Source organism: Herpailurus yagouaroundi, unplaced genomic scaffold (genome assembly GCF_014898765.1).
Source record: "Herpailurus yagouaroundi ecotype Mexico unplaced genomic scaffold, PumYag 160, whole genome shotgun sequence".
Taxonomy (NCBI): domain Eukaryota; kingdom Metazoa; phylum Chordata; class Mammalia; order Carnivora; family Felidae; genus Herpailurus; species Herpailurus yagouaroundi.
The window spans coordinates 18,295,406-18,317,094 of record NW_024412401.1 but is presented as its reverse complement, the minus strand read 5'-3'; positions in this window follow the sequence as shown (position 1 = coordinate 18,317,094).

Genomic DNA, 21,689 nt, shown 5'->3' with positions numbered 1-21,689 from the left:
AGGTAAAATGTGTAAATAACTATTGAGATACATAACTACAAATATAGATGTTAAAATAATTTAATACAATACATAAAGTATTCTATGCAAATAATTTTGAAACTCATAAAGAGAAAGTTTCTGGCCAATATATATACAATCTATATCAGTTGTACCTTCCCCCCCTCAGAGATTTTGGTTGACTGTCGTTCAAATGCCACTTCTGTTTGCTTGTGACAATCCCATAACCTGCTCATGCTTTGAGATTTTGTGGCTGCTTCATAGTTTTCTAAGTATCCACACTCCTGCATCCACGGGGGCTGTCCTTATTTTCCCAGCAACATCTAACAGGGGGCAATATAACCCCCTTTCCCTGTGTGCTCACGGAAACCGCTGAGAGCACAGAAAGGATTGGTCAGTTTTTCTGTAATGGGTTAGATAGCAAATATTTTAGTCTTTGTGAACACATACACTACTCCTTCTCATCCTTCTTTTCCTGTCTTACAACCTTTTAAAACCCCCAAAACATTTAGCTCTCAAGATGTATGTGGGGGGGAGAGGGGGAGGCTGTGCGCAGGGCTGCCCTGGGGAACGAGATGCTGGATACAGGAGAAGCGCCCCCTCCTCATACTTGAGAGTTACCTGCCCTGCGCCCCGGCCGGATTACGGTGGGCGGGGCGGCTGGCGGCACAGGGCGGGGCCTACCTTCCCGCTGTTTCCTCCTGGTCCTTCTGGGCGGTGCAACCTCTGGCTTCCAGGGCCTACCGGCAGCTGACAGCCACCAAGATCTTCGAAGGCTACCAGCGGTCATACGGATGGTCTCCCTGTCGCAGGTGAGCCCCCGGCCAGGCGTGGAGGGCTCGGCGGGCACCTGCGGCTGCCACTCTGCACCCCTGCAGCCGGCCTGCGGGGGCCCTAAGCAGGGCGGCCCCCTGGGGGGAAAAAAGGTACAGAAACAGGCTACTGGTTGTGCTTGGCCTGTGGTCAGTTTTCTCAACTCTGCCCTGAAGAATAATGGCTAAAGAGTGCAGGCCCGGTAGCCATATTGCCTTTCGTTCTGGGTTTTAATCCTGACTCCAGTGTTTACTAGTTCTGTCAACGTGGGGAAAAGCTTGACCTTCTCTGGGCCTCAGTTTCCTCATTTTGAAAGCAGTGGTAATAACAATTCTTACTTCATCGAGTTGTAATGAAAATTGAATGCGCTAATATGTGTACCGTGCTTAGAAAAGTGGCACATTGTGAATGCTCACTGCGCGTTCGATGTTATTATCAAGACTATATTTGTGTTCATTGGATTTAATCACACCTTGCATAGCCGTCTGCTGCCTTTCTCCTTCCTATTCCTACTCTCTTTCTTCTCTCTCCCCTCATTTCTTTCAGATGTAACCAAGAAATTCCTCAACCTTTTTTTTTTTTTTAATCAGGCACGATTGTTCTTCCCATAGTCCGGTTTGCCTATAGTCTTACACTCTAAATAATGTATCTATTTATTTTATTCTCTAAGAAAAATGCTAATGAATAATTTTTTTGTTCACAGCATTACTTATAAACTACCAAAAGTTGACTCTAGAAGAAATGAAAATGCAAGTAATAGGAAAAGTTATCAAAGAATTACATCCGAAAATGTTAACTAAGATGATTTTGCATTTTAAGTAGACTTTTTATTATGGAAAATGTAAACATATGAAAAAGTAAAAAGAATTATATAATGAACCCCCATATACCTATGTCCCAGACCCTACAACTATAAAGTCCTAGACAATATTGGATTTTTTTTGGTTTTGTTTTTTTATTTTAGAGAGAGAGATAGCATGCAAGTGGGGGAGAGGGGCAGAGAGAGAGAGAGAGAGAGGGAGAGAGAATCTCAAGCAGGCTCCACGCTGAGTGTGGCGCCTGATGCAAGGCTGGATCCCATGACCCTGGGATCATTAGCTGAACCAAAATCAAGAGTCAGATGTTCAACCAACTGAGCAATCCAGGTACCCCTTGGACAATATTGTTTTTACTGTATCCTCACCCAATTCTTCCCCACACCTGATAATTTGGAAGCAAATACCTGACCTCATACAATTTCATTCTTGAATCATAAATTGTTTTAAAAATGTAACCACAATATTATTATATTAACATAGTAAACAGTAAAATAATCCCAAAATATATAATATGCCACTTGTATTCATATTTCCCCAATTGTCTTATAAAAACAATTTGTTTGTTTAAGTTTCACCTGCTATCTTTTCTGTTAATTTACACATTCTCTTTTCTTCTTGCAATTTATTTGTTGAAATAATTGTCCTGTGGTGTTCTACCACCTGGATTTTGTTAATTGCATCTCCACTGTGTCATTTAATATGTTCTTCTATCTCCTGCACATAGGTACATGTATATTGAAGCTTGATTACATTATGCTTGTGTGTTTTGCACAAGAATACTTCATAGATGATATTGTATACTTTTATTAGGAAGTACGTAACATCTGGTTGTCTCTCTTTTTTGTTTTTTATGATGTTAGTAGGCCTTGATGATCATTTCCTAGACTCATTAATCATTAGGGGTTGGAAATGAAGATGTTCTAATAGAATATCTTCAAGTTGGCTCCTGAGTCTTTTTGACATAACCTAGCTGTGTTTGATATCTTTCTTGCTTTCTGGTATAATAGGAGATTCCTCATTCACTTTGTATATTTTCTGTTTCAGATCTAGAACCTTGTACCTGTTACTGGAAAATGGTATTTAGAGACATAATCTGCACCCTATGGGTGCTTCTGGCTGTGGGGTTGGCATTGTAGAAACAATGCCTTTTCAGTGGATGGCGTTTTTGTTTGTTTATAAAATACATCATTAAAAAAATGTCAATTTTAGTTAAGAGTATGATTTATGATTATGCAAATTATTTTCTGTTTCAAAGTTGTAATATTGTGATTTGAGATGAGGAATATGCATTTCGTCCTTGTTCAGTTTTGGCACAGAGCAACTAAAACCCTTGGAATTTACTGTATGATAAGAGCAATAAAGGTGTCTTTTGTTACATTAATGAGGCAGCTTTTGGAAAGCATCTCAGGATGGGGGCTGGTTGCCAGAGGAGCCAACCATGTGATTAGGGTTGGAACTTTCAGGCCTGGGAAGGGAGGGACTGGAGGTTGAATCAGTTGTCACCAGTGATTTAATCAGCAGTGTCTATGTAATGTAGCCTCTGTAAAACTCCCACTCCAAAGGGCAGGGTTTGGCGAGCTTCAGACTCCGCGAACATGTAGAGATTTGAGGAGAGTGGTGCATCTGGAGAGAGCATGGAAGCTTTGCACCCTTTCCCCATACCTTGCCCTATGCTTTATTGCATCTGGCTCTTCTTGAGTTATATCCTTTTGTAATCAATTGGTGATCTAGAAAGTAAAATGTTTCTCTGAGTTCTGTGTGCTCTGGCAAATTAATTGAATCTAAGAAGGGGGTTGTTGGAACCTCCAGTACATATGACCAGTCAGTCAGCAGCACAGGTCACAACCTGGACTTGGACTGGCCTCTGAAATGGGGGCGGGGTGGGGGAAGTGTTGTAGGACTGAGCCCTTAACCTGTGAGATTTGATGCTATCTCCAGGTTGTTAGTGTCAGAATTGAGTTAAATTGTGGGACACCCAGGTACTGTCTGAGAATTGCTTAATGGTGTGGGAAACCCCTCCCCAACTACCACACACACACACACACACACACACACACACACACACGTTGGTATTGGTACCAGAACCTTTCAAAGTCAAATCTATAAAACAAGGTATATTTTGAGAAGTCTAGCTTCTATCTCAATCTTCTTCAACCTATTCTTTCCTACCATTGCAGGATTTTTTTTACCTTAATGCCTGGGATTCCTTGTCTTGCTACTTCGAAGAATGAAAGGGTGGACACAAAATAAGCAGCAGGCAAAAGTTTATTAGAATGTAAGATCAGAAAGTAAGAATAGTAGGAAAGCTCTCTTTACAGAGAGGGGGCATTCAAAAGTGAATGCCAACGACTATAAGCAAGGGACTTTATTTTATAGGGTTTTGGTCTGTCCCTTTCCTTCTCTCCTTCTCAGATCTGACCCTTAGTGGCTAGGTAACTCTATTGCCTAGTCATTTCTTTCTGACTGGCTTGTTTCCATTGTATGAGGGGATGTCTATGGCCATACCTTTCCTTGTGGGTCGTACGTTTTATGTTCTACTTGTTTTAAGTCAGGTCTTTTGTCAAATTCCTGAGAGAAACCTGAGGGGGAGTAAGTGGTGCCTATTACATTGTTAAAAATTTTTTTTTAAATGTTTGTTTGTCTTTGAGAGAGAGAGACAGAGACAGAGCACGAGTGGGGGAGGAACAGAGAGAGGTGGATGCAGAATCATGACCTGATGCAGATCATGACCTGAGCTAAAGTCAGATGGTTAACTGACTGAGCCACCCAGGTGCCCCTACATTCTTTTTTTCTTTCATTTTTTTTTTAATGTTTATTTATTATTGAGAGACAGAGAGACACAGACTGTGAGCAGGGGAGGGGTAGAGAGAGGAGGAGACACAGAATCCGAAGCAGGCTCCAGGCTCTGAGCTGTCAGCACAGAGCCCCATGCAGGGCTCGAACTCACGAACTGCGAGATCATGACCTGAGCCAAAGTTGGACACTCAACCAACTGAGCCACCCAGGTGTCCCTAATTTAACAAAAGCAAATGGGTGAATATGCTTTTATATTTTTCTTTTATAGGTAAATAGAAGTGTCCTATGCATATTTTCTCCCCATGTTTTTTTTAAGTTTATTTATTTATTTTGAGAGAGAGAGAGAGAGAGAGGGAGAGGGAGAGCATGTGCACTGGGGAGGGGCAGAGAGAAAGAGCAGGAGAATCCCAAGCAGGCTCAGTGCTGTCAGCTCAGAGCCTGACATGGGGCTCGATCTCACGAATCATGAAATCATGAAATCAAGAGTCAGATGCTTAACTGACTGAGCCAGCCAGGTGCCTCTCCTCCATAGTTTTTTAAAAAAAAATTTTTTTTTTTTTTTTTGCCTAACCACTTCTCATGGAAATGACCCTGTAGCAGTATATGGAGACTTTTCCCATTCCTTTTTATGACTTTATAATACTCTGTTATGTGCATGTACCATTGATAGACATTTTTGTTTCCAATCTTTGCTGTTACAAATAGCACTTCAAAGAAAATCCTAGACCCTATGTCTTTTTCTTGGAGAACCAGTCGTGGTATTGATGGGTCAAAGGGTGAGCCCATGTCAATTTTCTACATATTGCCAAATTCTTGACTGTGTGAGTTAGGGTGTGCAGTGGACTGAATGTGTCCTTCCAAATTCATATGTTGAAATCTTGATGACCCCTGGCCTCCCCACCAAATGTGATGGTAGTTGGAAGTGGGCTGTTGGGAGGTGACTGGAGAGGGTGGAGCTGGAGAGGTAGCTTGAGCTCTCTCTGTCACTCGAGGATGCAATGTCTGCAGACTGCAGCCTAGAAGGAGGTCCTCTTCAGGACCGACTGACTTCATCTTGGACTTCCAGGCTCTAGAACTGTGAGAGCTAAATGCTTGTTGTTTAAACCACTTAGTCTATGGTAACTTGCTATAGAGCCCAAACTGACTCAAAGATGAGGTCAAGTGTGGAAACAAACCACATCAGTTATTTCAACCGATGGAATTTAACATAAAGAATTGTTCGCTAGGTATGGGGTTAATTAAATTGCTGAAAGGGTAAAAAGAGAACTTCAGGGAATCAAAAAGGCAGCAGATGTTGGAAGCCTGTACCAGTCCTCGGCTGAGGAAACTTTGAGGAGGGATCCCATGGAATGGCAACTCAGACCTCTGTGGAGGTGGTGCTGCTTCCCTGGTGCTGTGGTTCTGAGTTTGAAACAGGGCCCGGATCTTGAAGAAGGCAGTAGCCAGCTGATTCTGATGTTTCTTTTTTTTGTTTGTTTGTTTGTTTTAATGTTTATTTATTTTTGAGAGAGACGGAGACAGAATGCGAGTGGCTTGGGACAGACAAAGAGGGAGGCACAGAATCCAAAGCAGGCTCCAGGCTCTGAGCTGTCAGCACAGAGCCTGACGTGAGGCTCGAACTCACGAGCTGTGAGATCATGACCTGAGCCGAAGTCGGACGCTCAACCGACTGAGCCACCCAGGTGCCCCTGATTCTGATGTTTCTATGGGAGATAGGAGTTTGCAACTATGGGGAAAACTGAAAACTGTATTTGGCTGCCACTTGGGAAGGTACTGGTGCTGTCAGGGTGAAAAGCATCGCAGCGCAGTCTCCTGGGAACTGCAAGCAAACAGGAAGCCCCCCCCCCCCCATACAGGCAGGAAGGAGCCCAGTCCCTTCCAGCCTCCTCCTCCAGCCTCTCAGACTCCCTCTGGTGCCCCCAGCCATACATCCTGACTTAGAGCCTGAAAGGTGGCTTGAGAAGCCTGGCCCAGCATTAGCGAGCAGAGTAAGAGAGGAACTGAGAGGCAGCAAGGTTATAATCTCTGCTGGTCAACTGTCTGTAGGTGTGGAGGCCCCATTACGCATTTCTCCCACGGAGGGCCTGTTTCCCCACGGGCTCAGCAACAGATCTGGTATTTTGTTAGACTTTTACATTTTTGCCTTCAGATTCTACTTTTCAACAACAGGTAATTATCATGCTTTATGAACTCTTCTAAAGTATAGAGAAAGATGGAAGATATAATGGTTCCTACTGCTTTTATGCTCATCATATACAATGGCTTTAACAATGCTTGTAAAACACTTGGCAACTGTACAGAAACACAGCTGACACAGAACAACTCTGTGACCAGGGATAAAATGACTGCAAGACTGCCTAAACCATCTGTTGGCAAAAGTGAACAGCGGGGTCCTCACTGCATTCCTAACAATTAAAATAGAGGATCTTCCATATTTTTATCCTGTTGAATTTTTCAGTTTGTCTTGCTCAGATTTAAGCCTAGGATAGCTTTTGCTCTTTGTTAAAAGGTTCATATTCTTTGCTTATTTGAAAATCACCTTCACAAAAGGGAACATGTAGAAAATACTCCCTTGGGTTGTTTTCATTTCACATATATTTTTGACATTCATACGTATTTTTATGAAAGCCAATTAATCATTTCCAATTTTCATACTTTTACTGATAAAATAGTGTTTCTCAACTTTTCTATAGTTAGGCGTCCCAATTATTTAAGTACATTAAGGATCAAAATATGCTCCCCACTGGGGAAAATCATTCAGAGATACATCCTCTTACATTCTAGACACGTTCTCCATTGAGTTTTGAAATCTTTGATATAAATTTGTAAAGGTTAAGTCATCATATAAATAGCAGTGCTATTAACAATCACAAAATTAATGAGAATAATAATGAGCTCAAGCGTATAAAATGCCAGAGTTAGCATAAACACTGTAATACCTCTGTGTATGACATTTTTGTTTTGCCATAGGGAAAAGTTCTGTGAACTAGTTCCCTAAGTAGTGCCAATACATTATTACTGCAAATAAACTGCTCATTATCTAAGTTGTTTTTGCAACTTTTGGAGAAAACAAAATGAGGTATTCTTGAAGGAGACATTTATCGCTGTGCAGTAAAATAAAGAAGTGGTTTAAATAGAGGTCAAATTAAGAACACTTCTGTACATCACTTTCACCATCGTATAAAAGTAAAACATGTTCGCAGCCAAAAACTTTGAAAATATACTTAGATGTGTGCATACACACACACACACACACACACACACACACACACACTCCATTAAAAACTGCCCGTAATCCTATCACCCATGATGAGTTATCACTGTTAATATGTTTCATTTTATCAGTCTCCGTCTTACCTCAGTAAGTAGGGAGTGCATAGTAGCTGTTTTTTATATGTTGCATTTTTTTTTCAAAACACAACATTAGAAACTTTTCTCAGGTCATTGAAACTGAATTGAAAGCATGATTTTTGTATTGCATAATATTATATCACACAAATAGATTGTATTTTATTTAACCCTTGACCATTTCCCACGTTTAGCAATTTAAAAAATTTCTTATTTTCCCTTATGAACAGATGAACATTTTTATGCATAAAATGTTGACTAAATATCTAATTATTTTCTTAGCACAAATTCCTGTAAGAAGAATTGCTGTATTGAAGGTTTGCACACTTTGAAAACTTTTAAAATACGTTCCCAAATCATTCTTTTTTTTTTTAATTTTTTTTTTAACGTTTATTTATTTTTGAGACAGAGAGAGACGGAGCATGAACGGGGGAGGGTCAGAGAGAGAGAGAGGGAGACACAGAATCGGAAGCAGGCTCCAGGCTCTGAGCCATCAGCCCAGAGCCTGACGCGGGGCTCGAACTCACGGACCGCGAGATCGTGACCTGAGCTGAAGTCGGACGCTTAACCGACTGAGCCACCCAGGCGCCCCCCAAATCATTCTTTAGAAAACTTGTATTAGGTCAAATTTCCACTGGCTGAGACAGAATAACTGTCTTTTGGGATCCATCACAATGCTGGATACTACCAATAATTTTTTTTGTTAACTTAATGGGAGAAATTGATACTCATTAAAAGTGTACATTCTTGAATATTAATTTGTAAATATAATTATAAGACCAAAATATTCCTGATTGAGCCTTGATCAAAATTATAGTTGAAAGTAGATGCCACACATTTCAGTAGCAGGAAAGAAAAAAAAAATTGCTGGCATGGATGGTCTGAAAGTATAAACCACTGAGATAGTCATTATATGCTGTTAAGGAGATAAGGGCAAAAACTGAAAATCTGATATTTTTAAAGTGTCAGATTAGCTAGTACTATGCTGTTATTATTACTCTAGCTTTGTAATGTAGTTTCAAATGAGGAAGTGTAATACTGCCAACATTGTTGTTCTTTTTCAAGACTGCTTTGGCTATTTGGGGTTTTTTTTTTTTTGTGGTTCCATATGAATTTTAAGATTGCTTTTTCTATTTCTGTGAAAAGTGCCATTGGAATTTTGGTAGGGATTACATTGAGTTCATGGATCACTTTCAGTAATATGGCTATTTTAACAATGTCGATTCTTCCAATCCATAAATCCATTTGTTTGGAGAATGAAATACTGATACATGCTGCACCATGGACAAATCTTGAAATATTATGCTAAGTGAAACATCACACTTAGTGGTGAAAGACTGAATGCTTTCCCTGTAAGGTCAGAAAAAAGGCAAGAGTGTCCCCTGTCATTACTTCTATTCAGTTTTGTTCTGGGTCCAAAAAGATAAAGGGCATACAAACCGGAAAGTTAAATAAAACTATAATCTGTTTGCAGCTGATATGAACAACTATATAGAAAATCTCAAAGAATCTGCAAAAAGATTACTAGAACTAACAAGTTTAGCAGGATTGTATTTTTATTATTATTATTTTAAATATTTTATTTAGAGAGAAAGTGCATGAGTGGGGGAGAGGGGCAGAGGGAGAGAGAGAATCTTAGGCTGCATGCTCAGCATGGAGCCTGACAGAGTATTTGATCCCATGACCCTGGGATCATGACCTGGCCTGAAATCAAGAGTCGAACATTCAACTGACTGAGCTACCCAGGCACCCCAGTTTAGCAGGATTTTAGAATAGAAGGTAAATATATAAAATTCAATTACATTTTTATGTATTAACAATGAACAATTGGAAGTTGAAATTAAAGATGAGTACTATATGCAATAGCACAAAAATTATACAAAACGTAGGTATAAATCTCAAAAAATATGGATAGGATCTATATGCTAAAACTACCAAACACTGATGAATATAATCAAGGAAAGAGCTGAATAAATGGGCAGCGATACTATGTTCAAGGATTTGAAATCTCATACTTGTTAAAATGTCAATTCTATTCAAATTGAACTAGAGATCCAATGCAAAACCAATCAAATCCAGCAGGATTTTTTTTTTTGTAGAAATTGATAAGCCGATTCTAAAATTTATATGGAAAGGCAAATGAAAAGTTCTCTGTGCTATGCCTATTCGTCACTCTCTCTCCCCTAATCCCTGGCAACCACTGATTCTTTAACTGTGTCCATAATTTTGCCTTTCTCTGAATCCTATGCATTTGAAATCATACAGCCTTTTGAGATCAGCTTCTTTCGTGAAGTAATATGCATTTAAGTTTCCTCCATGTCATTTCATGGCTTGATAGCTCTTTTCCTTTTAGTGCTGAGTAGTATTCCACTGTCTGGATGTACCACAGTTTAATTCATCTTTCTCCTATTGAAGGACAAGTTGGTTGCTTCTAAGTTTTGGCGGTTATGAATAAAGCTGCTTTACACATCTGTATGCAGGTTTTTGTGTGGACATAAGTTTTCATTTCATTTGGGTAAACACCAAGCAGTGCAGCTACTAGATTTTGTGAAAGAATATATATTTAGTTTTGTAAGAAATTGCAAACTGTCTTCCAAAGTGGCTGTACTATTTTGCATTCCCATCAGTAATGAATGAGAGTTCCTCTTGCTCCATATCCTCTCCAGCATTTGGTGTTGTCACTGTTCTGGCTTTTAGTCATTTTAATAGATAAGTATTGTTATCTCATTGTTGTGCAAATGTGCATTTCCCCAATAACATATGATATTGAACATCTTTCCTGTGCTTACTTGTCAATTTGTATTTCTTCTTTGGTGAAGTGTCTCTTAGGTCTTGCTCATTTTTAATCAGGTTGTTTATTGAGTTTTATCATTGAGTTTTAAGTGTTCTTTGTATATTTTGAATAACAGACCTCTATAAATTGTGTCTTTTGCAAACATTTTCTCCTACTTTGTGGTGTATATTCTCATTCTCTTGAGATTGTCTTCTACAGAAGTTTTTAATTTTAATCAAGTCCAGTTTATCAATTCTTAATTTCATCGAGCAAGTCTTTGGTTTTGTATTTGAAAAGTCATTGCCATCCCTAAGGGCATCTAGGTTTTCTCCTATGTTATCTTTTAGGAGTTTTATAGTTTTGATTTTACATTTAGGTCTGTGAGACCTCTTTTCAATTTCTGTGAGATCTAGAGTGATGTCCCGTCTTCCATTTCTGATATTAGTAATTTGTGTCTTCTCTCTTTTTTTGCTTAGTTACCTTGGCTAGAGACTTATCAATTTTTTTGAATTTTTTTCAAAGAGCCAACTTTGGGTTTTGCTGATTTTCTCTATTGATTTCCTTTGTGCTGTTTTACTGATTTCTGCTCTTATTTTTCATTCTGCTTCCATTTGCTTCTTCCTTCCTTCAGAGTTTTCATTAAGGCCCTTATTTCTTGCTGTTGGTGAACTTCTCTGCTTTCAGATCCTCTTAAAGTTGTTTCTTCAGGCCAGAGATTCAATTTGAAAAGTACTGAATTGTTAAGGGACTTAGGGGAAAAATGTGACAAAGCCCTTTCTTCTCCCTGCAACAACTACTAAAATCTACCATTTATTTAGTGTCTGCTGAGTGCCACATATATTTTTTTAAATTATCTTTTTTAATCCTCACCATAAGGTAATTAGTATTATTTTCACATATACATAAGGAAAGAAGGTTATGGAGGTTAAACTAACTCAAGGCTACATGCTTTGTATGAGTGGAAGAGTGGGTTATTTATTTATTTATTTATTTATTTATTTTTAATTTTTTTTTCAACGTTTATTTATTTTTGGGACAGACAGAGACAGAGCATGAACGGGGGAGGGGCAGAGAGAGAGGGAGACACAGAATCGGAAACAGGCTCCAGGCTCCGGGCCGTCAGCCCAGAGCCCGACGCGGGGCTCGAACTCACGGACCGCGAGATCGCGACCTGGCTGAAGTCGGACGCCCAACCGACTGCGCCACCCAGGCGCCCCGAGAGTGGGTTTTAAGCTTAGATCTGTAGGCTAGTAATACGAGAGATGTACATAAAAATAAATTCACTGCAGATATATAGAGTCATAGAGAGATTGCGATATCACAGAGACTTTTGAGAACATTTTATGCTTTAAAAACACTTCAAGGGTGATGTATTTTGTTAACGAGTGGGATTGCCTTGTCAGGTGAAGGGATTTACTCAAAGGTAGGTATTTGGTGGTGGGCGAGGAATGGTGAGACTGGTTCTGTCTCAAGTCAATATCAGTCTATGATACAGACTTTTAAATCTGATTGGCACATTTGGATGCCCATATGTTTGGTCTCTTATGAGCTATTCCAAATGAGGAATAAAATGTTGGCATGTCCAACCTGTCACTCAACCGTTAAACATGACTTTAAAATGATGATCACATCCTAAAATGGTTTATATTAAATATATGCATAATACTTCTTCATTCTTTTATATCTTATTTTGGAAAATTTGGCCTGACCTCCTTTAGGAGTTGAAGATTGTGATCTAGGAAGCCTCTCAGCTCAGTGATAATGCTGTGATTTTAATTTCTATAGGTTTATTAATTCCGGCAGGCAAAGAGCTTAATGCAGGGGAGATGAATTTAATTATTGACAGTGGAAACTTTTTGAGAGAGTTAATGAAGGAAACAAAATCTACATAAAGTAATAAGGGAACGTTTGATTTCAAGATATCATCTGCAATATTAAATTGTGCCAATAGATGGAGAAATTGTCCCATATAAATCAGAAGGCTTGGCTCCTCTATGATGACTAAAGAAATTCAGGTTTCTGGCAAGTTGAAAATGGATTTGCTCAATAAAAATGTGAAGCAGGAGAACTGGGTTACTTATAAATTTTAATAAGAAATACTTTTAGCAGGGGACAGGATTTTCTCTAATTTCAATTATATGTACATGAACCTCATAGTACTTGCACTGTTTTTGCAATTTGGCCATAGCACTTTTAGATCTGTACACGTGAATGTATGTATGTATATATGTATGTGTGTATGTATGTATGTATGTATGTATGTATGTGTTTATACCTGATCTTGTACAAACTGGGTTTTAAAAAATGTATATAATTTTATAGGATAAAAAGATAAGCATAAATATTTGAAAAGTGGAGCAAGAAAGAATGGAATGAAGTTAGAGTAATAGCATGCCTTGAGTTGAGCCACAAATCTGGCCTGGAGCTTCCTAGCAGCCCATGCAAGTCAGCAAACAGGATTAGTTGCATGGCCCAGTGTCTATAAAGTAAAAGCATACCCTGTGCTAGGGAAACTATAATAATCCTTAATACTAAGGTCAGGAGTTGTGTTTCTTGGGGACTCATGAAGAGGATACTGTGTAATCCAATAGGCAATACCCTTACATTAACCCGGTGATACTTTTCACAGGACTACTGCTTACAGTGTCAGCTGATGGGTAGTCCCACAGCATGATTTAATTAAAGGAATTTGAGGTGGAAGGTGGAGGGTGAGCACCATGTATCCCAAAACATCCCTTGTAGTGTAGCTTTCTGATTGTTTAGTTTAACAGAAGGATACAATTCAGAATCCATCAATTCTCCGTGGATGTTATTTCTCTGACTGAGGGGTTTGATGAGGATGGGAGACTGCTGGGAAAACTGAATAACATGTTGCATGCCGAACACTTGGCCCTGAGCCTAGCAGGTGGTGAAAGCCATGCATGGTCAGCCTGCACCTGCACCACCCTTAGCCAAAGGACACAGATTATCTGCTGTGGCTGACTTGTGTGGATATCCATATGGCCTCTTTTTTTTTTCAACGTTTATTTATTTTTGGGACAGAGAGAGACAGAGCATGAATGGGGGAGGGGCAGAGAGAGAGGGAGACACAGAATCGGAAACAGGCTCCAGGCTCTGAGCCATCAGCCCAGAGCCTGACATGGGGCTCGAACTCCCGGACCGCGAGATCGTGACCTGGCTGAAGTCGGACGCTTAACCGACTGCGCCACCCAGGCGTCCCACCATATGGCCTCTTGAATGCAGTGGTGTCTTTTTCAAAAGTCCTTGGACACGGGTTAACTTTGATATCCCCTTCTGGAAGGGTTCCCTCTAGCCTCATATTTGCTTATTCATCCTGTTCCAAACCTCTGTGCTCGATGTTCCTGTGTCCTGTTGGTGATTCTAGACTCTCTTCGCATCTTCTCTAGCTTGATCCTTCTCTTGTTCTGTTGGTACTTTCATTGTTTGCGATGTTCCAGAGAAGAACACTGCTGCTTTATACCATGAAAGCCAAGCCAGACTCCCCTGTCCCAACCTTTCTAGAATACTGTGGCTCAGATCACCTTTCCCTTTCTTTCCAGGAGGGAAGATATGGACCACAGCCATTAGGTTTCATGGCTTCATTCTCCATCAGCTTTCCGTAATCTCTGTTCATCTGTGACATGTTTATAAATTTTTCGGAGTAGCTTCTGGGCCTGGAAGCTGGTTTGAGAAAGTTTCTTTAGCTCCATCCAGTCACCACTTGGTTTATTCACATTCGTTCTCTCTGCCTTCAAAAAGGGCATCACTGCAGCCTCTCTGGAAGTGACAGGGTGATTTTGTCCACCTGCCCAATCACACACACAAGTGTCCCCCTACATCTGGCCTCCCTCTCTTCTTCATGGTATTGATTGCACATTCTACAAAATAGAATGTTGCAATAATTTTGCTTTCTATAGCCTGAGGGTATGCTAAGGGTGTACTTTTGCTTATACTTCTGCACACTGATTGGGAGAATGCGCCCTGAATTCTGTTTTGTTTCCATTAACCTTTTTCTGAGAAATTACTGACCCTCAGTATTGGAGCTGCAAATGGATTCTTTTAACAAGTATCCTGTCAGGATGCAACCCCTGTGTATTATGTGGCTTTTAGTCTGCAAATGCTTCCTCTTAATGCATCAATTCCCTTAAGAAGTATTTCTTTGAGTGACTTTCCCTGTATTAGGATTTTAGGAATACTTCTATTTCTGCTGTTTTAGGAAACCTCCAGTCAGAAGAATTTACAGTTCACTTATTTTTATAGCCAGCAGTAGCTATTTAAAGCCTTGCCTCTTGCTCCTACCTGCTTGAAAGCTTCCCAAATCAATGATTCTTCTGATTTCTCCATAGACTTTGTCTTAATCCTGTGCACTCTGTCTTCAGTGAGATATTTGTGTCCTGACATATTCTGGATGTTTCTGTCATCCTTGAAAAAATCATGCAGATTCTTTCCTAGCTCAACACAAAGCAGAGTTGTGCCACTATCATTTTGCCTGGAGTTGGAGACTGTGTGTTGAGGTGAAGCAGCAACACAATTTTGATCTGACATTATTCAGACGGGAGCCTCTTCACTGTTCACTGCAACACTAATGTCTATGAAATAGCTCCCCAACGTTACCATTAGAGGATAGGTCAGGATTGGATATACTTCTAGAAAGCAGACCCAGTGAGTAGCACAATCTGCATTCTTGGATCCTTCATTATTTTCAGGAGATGCTGCCCTAATGCATCAAACCTTTGAGATGAGTCCCATGGAGGCTGCCAGGCCTCTTAAGAGATTTTCAGTGGTCGAGTCTCAGCAGCTACGTAGGGATTTGTCCTTATTATAAGCTCTATCTGTCTTTAATTCTCTTCTCTGTTTTCTATTATAGTAAAAATAACAACAACAACATCAACAACAACAAAAAACCCATTATAAGCAGCACTTGGTTCCTATCAGTGAGTACATTTTGAAAGTCCTTGGAATCTTAGGTGTAGATTTTCGTGTGTGTGTGTGTGTGTGTGTGTGTGTGTGTGTGTGTGTATGCATATGTAAAACGGGGGGGGGCGCGGGCAGGGCACAGAGAAGGGATGGGAGGAGCTGAAGACCCTGGAATGGTAAGGGAATATAATCAAAGTGAAAAACAAGTGCTCCCTAATGCTTGGCTGGAGAGTCAGCCCAGAAAGGAAAATGAATTGCATTTAGACTGCCCCCCTCCCCTCACTCTAAACTGCTTGCAGTGCTCTGACTCCTAAACCTGAGTTATTGGTGACAAGTGAAATTAGGCAGCCTGGTTTCTAGGTAGCAGGTTGGACTGCAGTGAAATGTCTTAGAATACCTCGGCCTTTGTCGGAAAGCTAAGCAGAACAGACTCCAGATGGTACCTGTAGGGTGCATTGTAATCTTTCTGCACACATTACTTATATTTGCATTTGTGAAATATAACCTGTTGTGAAGCAAAATGCTGACTGAGAGGCTGTAGGAAAGACCCTTTAGTGTAATAACATCACATTGGGTTGGGTTGCATTGGAACAAATGAGAGCTGGAAAGATGCAGATAAATTCAAAGTAAGGGAAACAGCTTTCACTTGGTCAGGGGAATGTGTGCTTTGTGTGTGTGTGTGTGTGTGTGTGTGTGTGTGTGTGTGTGTGCGCGCGCACGCGCAGCTAGCAGTTTCTTCCTGGTGGGATAATTTCCCACCATCTCTTTATTACACTGGAGCAGTGATCTGTCCATTTTGGTGTCATTGGCTTCTGCAGAAGCAGGTACCAGAAGCAGCCTTGACTGAGCATGCTAAACCAAGGGAAAAAGGAAGGGGACCTTTTAGACCAGAGTGAGATCTATAGAAACTGAAGCTGAGAAACCCTTGCTTGGTGGAGGGGACTGGGGTGAGCTGGGGGAGAGGTGCAGTGAACAAAGGAAACAAAAGTTGTCTTTCAAAGACATAAGCGCTAATGAAAATAGAGTGAAAGAGAAGAGAAACAGAAGACAAAGAAATCAAAACAAGAGATAAAATAATTCAAAACAACAGCTAAAAAGCCAGAAAGAACACGCATAGAAATTGGTGCTGTGTGTCTTCCCCGCTTGTATTAAACTGAGTCCAGGTCCCACACTGGGTGGAAGCAGGGCAGAGAGCCTTCAGGAAGCTGTCATTGGAAGTCTGACGGCTGAGTTTCCTGCAGGTCTGCTTTGCCCTGGCAGAGATGGTCCTGGAAGATCTCTCTGGTGACCTGTTTCCACATGACCTCATCTAGCTGGTTTTGTGGAGCTGTGAGAAGGCACCGGAAAGCTGTCTCTGTCTCTTGATGTGAGGATGGAATAAGGGCAAGAGGAGAAGGAAAGGAGGAACAGACAAGAGACACCACGTGTCTTATTTCTACATCTCTGTATCCTCATTGAAAAATGGTAAAATCTGGGGTGCCTGACTGGCTCAGTCAGTTAAGCGTCCAGCTCCTGCTTTCAGCTCAGGTCATGATCTCACGGTTCGTGGGATCGAGCCCTGAGTTGGGCTCTGCACTAACAACCTGAGCCTGCTTGGAATTCTCCCTTTCCCCCTCTCTCTGCCCCTCCCCTGCTCGTGCATGCTCCCTTACAAAACAAATAAATAAAACTTCTAAAAAAATGGCAAAATCTAATAGTATCCAACTCAGAGAGTCCTTGTGAAGATTAAGAATGTTAGGTTAAATAAACAAGGAGACCATTAGACTGATGTGGTTCTAACCCTCTGCAAGCAAACCAAAATCTAAGTCTGTAAATGCCTCAGTTATGAAATCAAAATGCTGAGGACAACCAGTCACAAATAGCCAGCCAGGCTTCAAGCCAATCAATAACTCCTTTACTTTGTTTCTGCATTTTCTCTATGCATATAAGTCTTTCCTTTGGCTCCTGTTGGTGGAGAGCTCCTGTACACTTTCTGTTTGGTGCTGTTCAATTTGAACTGATTCTTTGCTCAAATAAACTCTTAAAATTTTTAATATGCCTCAGTTTGTCTTTTAGCAAGAGATAATACAGTAGTGTTCCTGGTTTAATAAATGTGAGCTATTTTTAGTACCCATAAATGTGGTCTTTAAAAAACGAACAGGGCACCTGAGTGGGTCAATTGGTTGAGTGTCTGACTTCGGCTCAGGTCATGGTCTAATGGTTCATGAGTTCGAGCCCCACATACAGCTCACTGCTGTCAGCACAGAGCCTGCCTCAGATCCTCTGTCCTCCTCTCCTCTCTCTACCTCTCCCCCACTCATGCTCTCTTTCAAAAATTAATAAATAAAACAACATTTAAAAATTGTGCAAAAAAATTTACATAGTAGTTTTTATTAAGTAAAAACACCAGTTACAAAATAGTACTCACAACAAAAAATACACATACACACATACACGCATGTGTGGAAGAAAGGAATTACAGTAAAATCTTAATAGTGATTACTTTTAGAAAGTGGATTATCACTAATTTATTTTTCTTCCCATGCTTGTCTGTATTTCTACAGTGAACATTAATTCCTTTTGTAGTAAAAAAACCCCATTATTCCTTAAACGTCTGCAAGAATCAATCCCAACAAGGTTCATTGTCAGTCCTTTTTCTCATGTCTCCTCAAATATAGATTCAGGAAGGTCTAACATCAGTCCTTGTTCTCACTCCTCCCCAAATGTGTTTTCATTTTAGTTAGGAGCATTATGGCCACCCCACTGGTACCTTCCAGCTTCAAGAGAGAAGCATGTTTGCATTCTGGTAAGAGCTGGAAGTTACTCTGTCCTACATTTCTCACCTGTGCTTTAGCAAAGACACCTGAAGTTTATAACAAAAGCTCTTATTTGCTCACAACTGTGCTGGTTAAGGAGCCAGAATTGCAGGGAGGCTTGGATTGGGCATGACTTCCCAAGATCTGCAAAAGGAAGGCTAATTATTTGGAGGGCTGTCTCTTTGCACATGCTTTATTAATCAGTGGGCATTGCCATAAAAAATTGGCTTTTGGTTGAGGCATCCTTCTGGGGGTGCTTCAGTGGAACAGCTGTTCTAGACTGGAAAGTGCCAGTCTCCAACTGGGTGTGCATATGAACCACCTGGGGATGGCGGGAGCGCCTGAAAGCAAGCATTCGTCAATGGGGCAATGCTTTCCTTGGGCTCTGTTTGGAAATGGAAGATGTCATGTTGTGTTTCCATTGCCTCTCTGCTAGAATCCAATGAATGCATTGTATGATGTTGTGGAATCTGGGTGATTTTTGGTGGTGATAATGGGTTTGAGGAGCAGGGAGGAGGGTGGTATTGTGGTATCCACAGTCCAACTGGAAACTAAGGATAGAAGCAAAGAAAGAGGTAAGAGTTAGATGTCTGTGCTCATGAATTGCTCTCCACTTCAACTTAAGCACTGCTTCATGTTTTGATCTGCCTTGGCACATTTTGATTTTGGGCAGGGATTCAGCCTTGTCCATGTTGCCAGAGGCTGTGTATGTAATAGAGGCATCACATGCAGTGACAGGCTTGTAGAAAAGCACTGTTCCTGATAGAGATCAAACGGGAGCATTTTCATTGAAAAGTGCAGCACAGGTTGTTTTTTTTTTTTGCATCCCAGTGCTAATTTGCCTGCTCAGGGTCACGTTCAGTGGCTGTCCAGGTATGTATGACACTCAGTGATGCTGATGGATGCTGGCTGGACCTGACATCCCCTGGCAGCCTTGTTCTTAGGTGGAGAGGCAGCCGTTATGTGGAAGCTTCCTGAGCAGAGGGTCCAGGACTGGGGATACAGAACCCTGAATGCCAGAACCCCAGGTTCTTCAGATCTTGGGCAGGATTCTGATCCTTAGTGAGAGACTGACAGCTAAAAGCTGAAGCACAGGGATTATTCATTCTCTTTATTCCTTCTTCTTCTGGGTATTGTCTCTCTCTCAAGCCTCCCAGAAGGTGGAAGGCAGAAGAAGGAGGAGATGAAAGTCAGAGCATGGTTTCTCCTAATTTATTAGTGGTTCTATTAAAAAGTATTGTGTGTGTGTGTGTGGGAAACTAATGGTAGGTAGGGATAAAAAAAAAAGTTGAATAATTTTGGGTTTCAAACGATCTGTGATTTATTGCCAGCACCATTGAACCTCTTTCCGTGCATGAGGGGCAGGGCCTATAGTCTATAATTCTATATTTTGTGTTAAAAGTTTGCATTAATCCATTTTCATGTCCAGTTAGATTGCTGAGCAGTTTTGCTGCTCAGTGTTCCTCCCCTTTGATTTTTGCTGAGGCTTTTTAAATGTGCTATGTGTTGACTGATTGATAAATGTGTATAAAATGTTCACTGCATGCCTACTGTGCACCAAACACTGAGCAGAGATACAGGGCGCAGCTCTCCTTTCATGGAATTTAATCTAATTATAGGGACAGAAAATTAAGCAAATAATTAAGCAGAATATTAAGTATCTGATTAGGAAAATCCTATGGACCTTGGAGAATGTAGCAGGGACCTAGGAAGGATCGAAGAAGATATTTTGGAGCAAGTGACTTATAAGTTGAGACCTAAAGATGAGTGGAGTTGACTGGGGAGGGACCAGTCTGAGCAGCCTTCATAAGTCCTTTCTTCTGTGCAGATATATTCAGAAAGTCACAAGTGAGAAAGAACTTCTTTCATGAAAATCAGGTTGGAAGATGGTTATTAACAGATCTCTTATCAAGGAGAACTTCATTTGTGTCCCTCTTATGACCTCTGCCCATTTGATTTTGTGTTGTGGCTACTTATGTCCATCTCCAGAGGATCTCTGTGGGCTCTAGAAAGCCTTAGTTATCCCTGTATCTCTCAGAAGGCGGTTTTGCATATGGACTTGCTGAATGTTGAATCAAAGAATAAACAGATTCAGGGAACACTGGAAATCAAGGCTATGTCCCAAGCCAATGGGGAAGGCAAATAATCTTAATGTGTGTTGTTGCCTCTTGAACTCTCTGGATTGGCCAGTGGCCTAGGTGTATGTGACCTCCCTGAAGGTTCTGATTCTTGGCCATTCCCCTCAGCTCTGCTATTCTTTTTTTTTTTTTTTTTTTTTTTTGTCAGACTGACTGGGTTTAGCCTGGGACAGTCACAATGACCTATTGTTCCCTCAAATGTCTCACTCTGCATTCAAGTTGTTATGATTACAGGCTTGTGCATAAACAGCTCATTTAACAAATAACTTCAGTCCTGTTTATTTCAACACAATTGAGAGCTTTCTGTGGTATGTGCTGATAGCACAAGGATGAGGGCCTAAAGCCACTAACAAGTATTACGTGTCAAGGGTGCGCCACTGAGCTAGAGATGGTGTAGGTGGGGCGGGTGGATGTATGGGAAGTCCCAACATCAAGGTTTTGTACAGAGTTCTTCATGACACCAAAAGGGAATATGGTCTTGATTTAGGAGCTTCTGAGATACTTTTGACAAGAAATAGGACCTAGCTCCTTGGGAGATTAACTTTTGCCCCATCTTCCTTTCTTGCTAGTGGGTACAAAACCATATTTTTTCATGCTGAATTCTCTTTGGATCCTGGACTGCGTGGGGCTGAGGTCATTTGGGAGACTCATACCCACCAAATTGTAGACTGATTATCTCTGCAACTTGAAAGAATTGATGTACCTCTGTGATACCATGAAATAATAAGATCTCTCTCCTTCTCTCTCTCTCTCTCTCTCCACATAGATAGATAGATAGATAGATAGATAGATACATACATACATACATACATACATACATACATATATACATCTGTCTTTGTCCCCAGTTTCTGGTACAGAGCTCGTAAAACTTAGAATTTCTTGAGTGATAGGGATGATAAAAACATCTTATGTTATAATATGTCATATGTTAGTCTTATTCCCTCCTGCCTGACACAAGAACTTCTAAGACCCTTGGAATCTTTGGCGTGATAAGAGTGTCTTTTTTGTATGCTGATGAGATGGCTGATGGCTGGGCTCCCAAGATAGCTTCGGGATGGAGGTTGGTTGCCAGAAATACCAAGGTGTGGTGAGTGTTGGAAATTTCATACTCATCCCCTGACCTCTGGGAAGGAGAGAGGGGCTCAGCAATGGCCAGTGATTTCGTCAGTCATGTCAGCTTAATAAAACCTCCATAAACACCTCCAAAACACGAGGTTCAGAGAACTTCTGGGTTGGTGAACACATGGAGGTGTTGGGAGGGTGGCAGTATGCCTGGAGGGGGCTCTGC